We start from the raw sequence: 11,135 nt of genomic DNA on the forward strand, positions 1-11,135 counted from the left end.
GGAGGAACTCCTCCTCTTCCCCTTTGTACAAATCAGATAGTATTTTCGCCAGTGCGGCAGCAGAGTCCGGACCTTTACGACCGCAGCGGGTGGCGTCGTCTTCTCCGTTGAAGTGCCACATGGGTTTCCCCCAATATTGAAGTGGCTGCACCCCCCGCATGATGCATATTGACATAACCTCTATCATTGTCAATCCTGATTTGGCCAGAATTTTTACCCGGCCCATCAGATAGAGGACTTCTCTGTTATCTTCCTCCTGGGGGTTCCGCGGGCGCCAGTTTTGGCGTTTCTTCAGCGGGGCGTTGGTAAACTCAGGAAGGCCCGCCCGGACTGGGTCCGGAAGGGGAACGTCATCTACATAAAACCACTTCGAGATCCAATCTTCGGATGCCTTCTTTGGAGTGCCGGACAAGTATCCGGCCTGGGCGATGCGCCATATTTCGGCTCCACCCACTTGATATATAGATCCCTCCTGATTGCGAGGGACGAGGCAAAATAGCCTCTTCCGTAGCTCGAAATGAGCTTCGCAGCCCAGGAAAAGCTCGCAGAAGGTAACATACCCTGTGATGTGTAGTATGGAGGCGGGAGTGAAGTTGTGCAGCTAGAGACCATAGAACTCCAGGAGCCCGCAGAGGAATGGGTGGATTGGAAACCCAAGCCCCCTCAGCAAATACGGGACAAGGCATATTCGCTCCCCTCTAGATGGGTTCGGAAAGGTCTCCGCCTGCTCCCCGCCATTATAGGTGGCTAGTCCGGCTCGGACAGGGACCATGTATGCAGGACGGAGGAACCCCTGGGTCTGCAACTCCACTAATCGTCTATGAGGGACAGAACACTTTTCCCAATCGCCTGGCTTAGAGCTAGAGGTGCGAGAGGAGGAACTTCGGCGGCCAGCCATGATGGAATGGCTTTTCCCGGGCACGCTCTGTTGAAGGCTGGCTGGGAGGAAGATGGTGTGATTTGGATCTGAGGATCCCCGTCTCCTCAAATAGACGGCTGGCTTACAAAGTCAGGGTGGCAAATGTAAAAATGCCCCGACTACTCGTATTCACTTGACGCGTGGGGATGGCCATTATTGAAACACAAAAGCCGAGGAGGATGACATTGATGGAGGTCGGACACTGTTCGCTACAACAGGTACTTTGGATTTGGAGAAGAACCCACCTTGCAGTGCCGAATACAATCTGCGCGTCAGACTCATCATCATTGAAGCCTGGTTCGGGGGCTACTGAGGGAGTCCTGGATAAGGGGGTATCCGGACAGCCGCACTATGTACTTTGGCCGGACTGTTGGACTATGAAGATACAAGATTGAAGACTTTGTCCCGTGTCCGGATGGGACTCTCCTTGGCGTGGAAAGCAAGCTTGGCAGTTCGGATAATAGATCTCCTTCTCTGTAACCGACTCTGTGTAACCCTAGCCCCCTCCGGTGTCTATATAAACTGGAGGGTTTAGTCCGTAGGACACAACAACAATCATACCATAGGCCAGCTTCTAGGGTGTAGCCTCTCTGATCTCATGGTAGATCAACTCTTGTAATACTCATATCATCAAGATCAATCAAGCAGGAAGTAGGGTATTACCTCCATTGAGAGGGCCCGAACCTGGGTAAACATCGTGTCCCCAGTCTTCTGTTACCATTAGCCTTAGACGCACAGTTCGGGACCCCCTACCCGAGATCCGCCGGTTTTGACACCGACATGGACCTCGAGGGTGGTTCCTCTTCCGTCCACCTTGATGATTACATCGAGTGGAATCCGTCAGGGGTGACTCCTCAGGTTTTCCCCTTGGTGTTAGACACACGGTTACTATGGTTACTATGACTTTACACTGAACCTTGTTACTAAAGACAGGTTGGCCCTAAGGGGTACCTGCGCGAGCATATTTGCGAGTGACAAGGAGTCGGGTTGATCTGGAGGGTGCCCACGAGATAATTACGAGGCGTGACCAGGCATTCTTAGCCCTTGCCGCAAGTCCTCGAGACGGGGCGACGGGGTCACATCTTTTGTGAGTCTCTGCTTGTTACCACGCGTTCCTAATCCACTACGATTTGGATATTTGATCCGAGGGGCCTCTGGCCTGATAGCACTAACCATCATGTGGGCATAGTATGGGCATTCTCCGTTATATGCATCAGCCGAAGTTTAATAGACGTCTATGACTGAGCGGCGCGCGCTGGGTTGGACTAGTAAGCACCTGCCTTTTTAAGGAGGCAGCTAGGTCTGCTCACCAACCGCCCACGCAACATGCAGGAGTTCCCAGGGCGATGGCCCAAGACCCCTGGGGGCATAGGTTTAGTCCGGCGTGCTGACCTCTCTATTAAGCCTAGATCGGGTTGCGGCGTATTGTTTGGCCGAGGCCGGGCATGACCCAGGAAAGTGTGTCCAGCCGGAGGTAATCAAGCGTGGTGGGTAAGTTGGTGCACCCCTGCAGGAAAGAAAACATGTATCGATAGCCTGTCCTATGGTAATGGACACTTGGAGTTGTATCCTGATCGATACAACTAGAACTGGATACTTGTGATGAGAAATGGATAGTATGGCTCTAGGATTGCTTTCTCGCAGGAAATCGAGAAAGGATCTCTGGACGAGGTTGATAATAGTACTACTACTTTACTTTATGCTACTCTACTCCCTCCTGTTTGCTGCAAGATAGTGGTTTCCAGAAGATGTTAGTCTTCGGTAGGACTAGGCCTTCTCTCTATTCTGGCATTTCTGCAGCCCAGTCCACATATACAACCTTCCTTTGGTAATGTTGCATATGTAGTGTAGATCCTTGCTTGCGAGTACTTTGGATGAGTACTCACGGTTGCTTTGCTCCCCCTTTTCCCCCTTTCTTTTCTTTCCGGTTGGTGCAACCAGATGTTGGAGCCCAGGAGCCATATGCCACCGCCGGTGCCTACTACTACGTGGAGATCGCTGGCGATCAGGAGTAGTTAGGAGGCTCCCAGGCAGGAGGCCTTGCCTTTTCGATCGTAGATGCCTTTGTGCTGGCCTTCTTAAGGCAAACTTGTTTAACTTATGTCTGTACTTAGATATTGTTGCTTCCGCTGACTCGTTTGTATTCAAGCTGATGTATTCGAGCCCTCGAGGCCCCTGGCTTGTAATATAAAGCTTGTATTATTTTAATTTGTGTCTAGAGTTGTGTTGTGATATCTTCCTGTGAGTCCTTGATCTTGACCGTACACATTTGCGTGTATGATTAGGGTACGATTGAATCGAGGGCGTCACACTCGGGTGGCGGAGGAGAGTGAAGGGAGGGGAGTGAAATGCCTAGGGTTTGGTCTGGCGAGAGGATGGGGAAGAATATAAGTGGGGTCGGGTTGGCCAGCATGGGCTGGATCCGACGTGGCGGGCGTGCCCGGGCGCCCCCATATGCACCCCATATTTGAGCTAGATATGGGGGGGGGGGGTGCCGGTCAGCCCGGGTGTTTGAGGGTCGTTTGAGGGGCCCATCTGGGTCCAGATTTCGTGATCGGGCAACGACCGGGCGGCCTTCCCGGGTGTTTGAGACGGGTTTGAGAGGTCCGATTGTAGATGCTCTAATGTCCGCAGGGATGAGAGGTGACCGGCCACTATACTTGGACACGCTTGCGGACGTACAATGGTATGGATTGTGATGTCCAATTGTAGATGCTTTAAAAGATTGTAGTTCAGTCTTGCAAATCCCAGTCGACTGAGACTTGGTTATATCTCAGTTGATGCTATATTTGTGAGATCTTAGAGCATCTATAGCTGAGCATCTCAAATCCGCCTCATACGCCCGGGCGGGCCGACCTGTCACTATCCGGTTGCAAAATTTGATTCAAACATGCGCCTCAAACAGGCCTCAAATGCCCGGGCTGACCGGCACCCTTCATATCCAGCTCAAATATGGGGCGCCCGGGCACGCCCGCCACATCAGATCCGAGCCCACCACAAATTGCACCAAATCCACCCAAAATACCTGCTGGATCCATTTGTTCTCTCTTCTCTTCTTCCTCATCTACGCCGCCCGTCTTGCAGCTCCGCCGCCGCGCGCGCTCCGTAGCCGTTCCGTAACCTCGCTGCCAGCTCCGGGAGAGCAGTCCTCGCTCTCGTCCTCGCCGTGGGAGACGTTGTCTTCGGTCCGGACGCCACCGCGGTATGTTCGATAGCTCTCTAGCTCTGCCTTGCACTTGATGTGTTCGACAAATTGTCCGACCGGATTTTTTTGGGATTTTGTTAGGGAAACGATGGATTCTGATGCTTTGTCGGACGAGGAGTATGGACCGACGGAGCTTGACCAAATGATTGAAGACGAATTCTTCGATTCCTCGGATTCGGACGAATAAGTGGACATGATTATCTCATGAGCATGCAAGAGGAAATAGACCTCCAAGTGGAGCATATTCTCAACTTCAAGGGCTCAATCAAAGGAACAAGAGTGATCAACCGGGATAGGGTGTCCGAAGAAAAGCTATTGTACAGGGACTACTTTGCTCTCAATCCCATTTTCCCGGATGATCCATGGTTTCGTCGCCATTTTCGCATGCCGAAACCATTGTTTTTGCGCATTGTGGAGGGAGTGGAGGCACACGACAAGTACTTCAAGCGCACAAGGAATTGTTGCGGAAAACTCTCTTTCTCTCCCAAGAAGAAGTGCACGACTGCTCCGAGGATGCTTGCACGTGGTACTACTGCAGATGCCGTTGATTAGATGGTCAAGATGGGAGAGAGCACGTGCTTGAAGACTACTGTCAAGTTTGCCCTCGCCGTGGTGGAGGTGTTTGGACCCGAGTATCTCAAAGAACCAAATGTGCACGACACGGAGAAGTTGTTGGCTATTGGAGAGGCAAGGGGGTTTTCAGGAATGCTCTGATCAATTGATTGCATGCATGTACAATGGAAGAACTGCCCCAAAGGTTTACGGAGAATGTATCAAGGTCACACTACAAAGGCCACCATCATACTAGAAGCGGTGGCATCACATGACTTATGAATTTGGCATGCTTTTTTTGGAATGCCGGGTTCTCACAACGACATCAACGTGCTTCAACGATCTCCAGTGTTCAAGAGGCTTTGCAATGGGGAATTACCGCCATGCAACTACACCATGAATGGTCGAGAGTACAACATGGGATATTATCTTGCCGATGGTATCTATCCTCAGTGGGCGGCGTTTGTGAAGACCATATCCGAACCGCATGGCAATAAACAGAGTCATTTTGCAACAATGCAGGAAGCAGCTAGGAAGGATGTGGAGAGGGCATTTGATGTGCTTCAAGCTCGTTGGGGAATTCAGCGGAGCGCTACAATGATGCGGAAATCAGAAACTTTGTGGCAGCTGATCACATGTTGTGTTATTCTGCACAATATGATTGTCGATGATGAGGATGATGATGTAGAAACCCAAGATTTTTAAGCACCTGGAGAATAAGTTGAAATCCCGGAAGATCAAGATGCGACTCAGTTTATGAATTTTCTGCAGATCCATCAGAATCAAGATTTTGAAGCACCTGGAGAACAAGTTGAAATCCCGAAAGATAAAGATGCGACCCAGCTTATGAACTTTCCACAGATCCATCAAAATCTTCGAGATCATCAGGTGCACACGCATCTACTCAATGATCTTGTGGAGCACACGTGGACCCACAATGGCGACCAAGGAGCCAATACTTGAGTTTGTCACTTAAAATAATTTTTATGTAAACTCTATTTATGCTTCGTACCAGCATTTGCTATTTACGTGCGACATTTGCTTGTATGATCGATGTGTATGGATTTGCATGAATTTTAGAGTCCGAATTTGAGATATGTGGATGCCGGGAGAAAAATATGGGGGCCCGTCCGGATGCGTCCGCGGGCGTGCCCTGCCGTGTCCGCCGATATATAAGGGGTCGGATTTGATAAGTCCGGCTGTAAATGCTCTTACAACGACATCAGCGGAAATCTTCTTTGCAGTTATTATGTTTTCTTATTATATGTCAGTCGAGTGAGACTTGCTCAGTGCGATTGAGACCTGTCCACACCCGTGGACTTTTTTTAAGAGCCTCTCGTTTGCCGCTAAACAAATATCACAAAGAACTTGAAATAAATGTAGTAAAATGCGATCACTCCCATTAAATTTAGAATTCCGGTGAACATAATGGACGGTAGGCAACATGACGTTTACGTTGGGCTCGGCCGGCTACCGTTTGGGTCGCATCGCCGTCCTCGTGCCGCATGCAGAGCCGGCGCTACCGAAGCGATGCGATCGAATCCAATGTACGATAAACTCGGCGTGCCCTCGATGGCTCTGCCGACTGGACCACGACACGCACGCCACGACACGACACGGCGTGGCCGATCCTTGCGGCGCGCGCACCGCCCTCAGGCGACACGGACGCCGCGACGAAGCGTGTCCGATCCATGCGGCGCGGGCTGCGCACGCATCGCCGTCAGGCGCCACGCCGGCGCTCGTGGCGGGGGTGGGACGGACGGCGCTGGCGTCGGCGTCGCCCCGCCTGCTTGTTCGGCGCGCGCGCCGTGGGATCACGTGCCGTCATGTGCCCGCCATGCCATGCATTAAAAAGGCCCCGCTCCATTCGCGTAGCGCTGGGGCTGAGCTAGCGCCTAGCGCTAGCCCAGCGGTCGTCGTCGCGTCGGCGAGTGGGGGCGGACGGGCCGATGGTCCCGATAGGATGGTGGTGGTGGTGGTGGCGATGGCGCATGATCGGGAACGCACGCGCACAGTGAGTGCCGCTGCTCCCCCTGTACCCGTCAGCAACTTGGGGACAGAAAGATAGATAGATAGATGGTCCGACTTCCTCCTCGAATCATCGTCTATGCACATGCCTGCTTCCGGTTGTCAGTCGGGTCGCTGTTATCTGCTCGTCATGTACGTAGCTGTAAACTCGTAGCGCCGCCGAAGTTGCTGCTGCTTCTTCCCTGGCGCTGGAGGGTGACGGGCGGCGAGTGAGCCGCCCTATCTCCGGTGGGCAACGGACAGGTCCATGTCACCGGCGACCAAATGCGGGTTTGCTCTGGCGGTGGCACATATGCCCACTCTTGTGATCGGTGGGCGTGGTGTGGCTTCGAGCGTAAACGGATCGAGCGTACAACTAAGCGCGGACAGTGAGCGATCTAAGGCAGCTAGCCGAATACTGTACGTCTGATCTCCAAGGGAACACGACATATACCGTTTCATCGGTCATCTGGATCCGTGAAATACATGGTGTCGCAGGGATTTCGAGGCAATTGTTACGATTTGGGTATTTTGTGGAGCCAAGACACGTGGGGAAGATTTATGTACGGGATTTCATGAAGTGAAGGTTTACCGGTTCGCCCGCTGTTCTAGGCAAGGCATCTCCCACGGCGACCCTCATACCGATCGCATACGTTTGAACCGTACTGTTGTAAGCCGGAGATAAATATGAGGGGCTTTGCGGGTGTTTGGATCGTTGCCACGCCCGCTTCTGATCGCCCTAGCCCACTCAAACCCCCATCTGCACGCGGGCTGCCGGACATGGGATGACAAAGAGATCTGCCGCGGCTGGCCGTAGACTAGTGTAGTGTATTCGTGTGGTGGAAATGAAACTCCACGCAGCCGTACGTGCACATAGTTTTAACTATTTTAGTTAAAATATGCCTAAAATGCAATGAAATTCGTCCGGTTTATATGAAATCCGTTGTGTTTGCATGAATTTCATCCGATTTCTTGAAAAGTGTTTGAAATGTATGTGGACAACGTTGGATGACGGCCTCCCGCATCTCTAACCGCGGACTGGTCCCCCTGTCCGCCGACGGATGCGGGAGGAAATTTGTGGGTCTCCGTTGGAGATGCCCTAACACCCTAGTCCTATTTGTATGTTTTTTCTTTTGCGCAAGCTGAGTGATTCTAGATTATTTGTCTAGCTTGTATTCTTGAGTGAACCTATCTGTGACCGGGCCCCTTCCCACCTTATGTATTATGATGAGAAGGTCGAGAGGGTTGTTAACAACCATGATGTAATAACAGTCGCAATGGTGGCAGTTACTAATGGAATTACCACATCGCCAAGAGCCGTCTTAATGGCGCCAGGGGTAACGTTCATCTTGATTGACCACGTCTTCATCCAGTCGCATAGACATTGCGGGGTCTTAGCCGGATGGGATTTGTGATGTCCAGTCAGATAGACGTTGCGGGGTCTTAGCCGGATGAGATTTGTGACGTCCAATCAGATGTGCTTTATTGATGAGACAACCCAACTGAGTAGTTCTCCTGATGAATACTAGGGTTGTGGGTCCTGCTAGGCTGAATCCTTGTCATGGGCCTACCCGGGGGTTCCTGTTGTCAGTAGTTCCCGAGTCCATCAAGATCACGGGGGTGGCACCGACTTCTCAGATTAGCAAGGTTCCCATGGGAAATTGTCTGCGATCATCATCGAGTCGCCTGAAGTGAGGTCTTGATGGACACGAAAAGTACCTGAAAAGATTAGAGACATGCAGTTTACAATAGACTTAGTGATACCTACATTCAACGGGGAGCTTGGCTTGTGTCCTGTCAAGTAGGGTATCATAAATTCTGAGTGATCTCGAAGAACGCCTAGCCTTATCCGAGTGGTTCGTTGCCATCTTTGGACCCGAGGAGGTGGGTTCCTTGGATCTCCATCTTCGGAACTAAGTCGTCAGACTTAGGCTAAGCATAGTGAGGGTAACATAAGTAGTATCATGCACTTGAGACTCGCAAACATGCTTATGTGGTCGACAATTAAAAAAGAGAGAGATGGTTATAGTAACATAGGTAGATACCATAACATAATAAATATGATGCTACTATGTGTCATACATGACAATAAATGAGACCATCTATGATACTAATCAATGATACTATGCACTATGGATGTAGTATCATACACTAGTATCATATGCATGATACTAGTATATGATACTCCACACTATGACCAGCCTTAGGCACTTCGTTGGGGAACCAACCTGTGCCGTTGAGGATGTCGAGTCCATACTTTCCCTTGGCATTGTCAACCGATCTCGAACATGTAGGAGTCAGTCATCGATGCGTTTTCTCGAGGGTGGCAATTGCAAGACTGAATTGATTTGGCGTGGAGCCTAGATGTTGTCGAGCTACTTGGAGGGTAGAGTGGACCCCTCGCCAGGTTCGTCAACTACGTTTCACGCCACCTGATGTAGTCAAACTTTTAGCTCAAGTGTTTTTTAGGCTGCGTGGCCGGTCACAGTGTTAGGTTGGTCATAGTGGGGAGTAACTTATACTAGTGTCATGCATATGATACTAGTCTAAATTATTACCTTCATTGTGCAAAGTAACATAGTAGTATTGTCATAGATGACTTCATTTATTAGCTTGTAGACTCATCTTGTCTTGGAAACCGTTATGGTACAGTAACATATTATGTTACCACTTCTCATTAACTACTTGTCACATAAGCAAAATTTTCTTGGAGTATGCTATGTTACTAACTAAGTTACTCCCATGATGACTAGCCTTAGATGGAGTCTGGACCATAATGTCCCATCGACTGAGCGCATTTAGTGCAGGCCTGGTAATGCCCAGAGGCGTCGTCCTGAGGTGAAGACTTCGAATTTCACACAAGGTGTGCATGAGGTGGACTGTTGCAGCAAATTTTCGTGTTTTGACCCTTTTAGCAACGATTTTCATGATCTGACCCTAGTTCATTTTTTTTGAAATCTGACCTTTTTTCTACCACCATGGGGCTCGACAGTAGGATTACGTAGCCTATCGCCCTGGCCTTCGGAGGTAGGAAACTAATCCACGTCAGCAGCGTAAACGACCGCCGTCCCCCTCCGTCCCACCCTACCGCCGCTGGTCCTGGCGGTAGCCTGTCTGATCCTATCGCCAGGGACCCTGGCGGTAGGGTGTGGACAATTGTACGTCGCGGTCGCCTGCCCCACCCCCTTCTCCCCCACCCAGCCGCCCCAAGAACAGAGGAGTTCTTCCTCTCGCCCCTCTCTCATCTCCTCCACTCCCTCCCTCAGATCTTCTTCATTTCTTCACCGTTTTTGTGGATCGAGATGGCTCTGAAACGAGAAAAGTAAGCTCCTCTGATCCCTCCAACTAGTTTTAGTCAAATAGCTTCTGATTTGTTGCATTATTTGATTGAAATCACCCCTATTTTTGAACTAGATTTAAATCACTTGTACCCTAGGATTGTTTTTGGTTGAGTCTAGATGTTCTATTGTGTTGGATATGAACTCTAATCTAGTTGGAATGGTAGTGTGAAGATTAACCCTAGTTCATTTTTTTATATGATGCATGTTGGAGGTTTTTTTTCAATATGATGCATGTTGGAGGAATTTGTTTTGATATGATGATGCATGTTGATGCTATGATGCAAGTAGTGGGTGTTGTTGGAGAAAAAATGGTGAACCTCAAGATGAACCCTAGTTCACAATTTTTTTGTTAAAAAAATCATGATATGATGCATATTGGAGGAATTTGTTTTGAATATAGGATGCATGTGGATTTTATATGATGCAAGTAGTGGATGCTGTTGGAGAAAAAATGGTGAACCCTCAAGATGAATCCTAGTTTATATATTTTTTTCGTTAAAAAATGATGATATCATGCATGTGGAAGTTATATGATGCATGTGGATGTTATATATGAATGTTGTATGAATGAATCAACCATGTTTCTTTTTTTATTTATGCTTATGCTTATAATGCTTATGTTTATGAAATTTTATTTAGGAGGGCACCTCTTGCAGACAACATCCTGCAATGGTACTCCATGCTTAACTACGCGTTCGATAAGGGTCATCGTGCCCGTTTCATAGGGAACGGAGTGGTAAGTACTACGATCAAAATATTGAACCAAAGTTTTCGGATTGATGAAAATAAGTTACTAACTTTTGGCGTCCACTTTTTGGCAGATGCTCCTGCCACTTTGCATGAGGGGTCACGCGAATGTCGTGAAGATGGAGTACAAAGAGCGCTACGCGTCGTACTTCAGGAGAGCCCGACTACTGAGTTTTGTCCTATAGTTCAAGCGTCAGCCGCCGACGCTCGTCCAAGCAACTCTCACGACTTTGATTGACCGGTGGTGACCCGAGACGCATAGTTTTCATCTCCAATGCGGGGAGATGAAGGTGACCCTCGAGGATCAGGGGATGATTACTGCCCTACCAATCGAGGGCCATGCACTCACCGGGCGAGTGGAGAT

The sequence above is a fragment of the Triticum aestivum genome, chromosome 3B (assembly GCF_018294505.1).
Source record: "Triticum aestivum cultivar Chinese Spring chromosome 3B, IWGSC CS RefSeq v2.1, whole genome shotgun sequence".
In the NCBI taxonomy this organism is placed as follows: Eukaryota; Viridiplantae; Streptophyta; class Magnoliopsida; order Poales; family Poaceae; genus Triticum; species Triticum aestivum.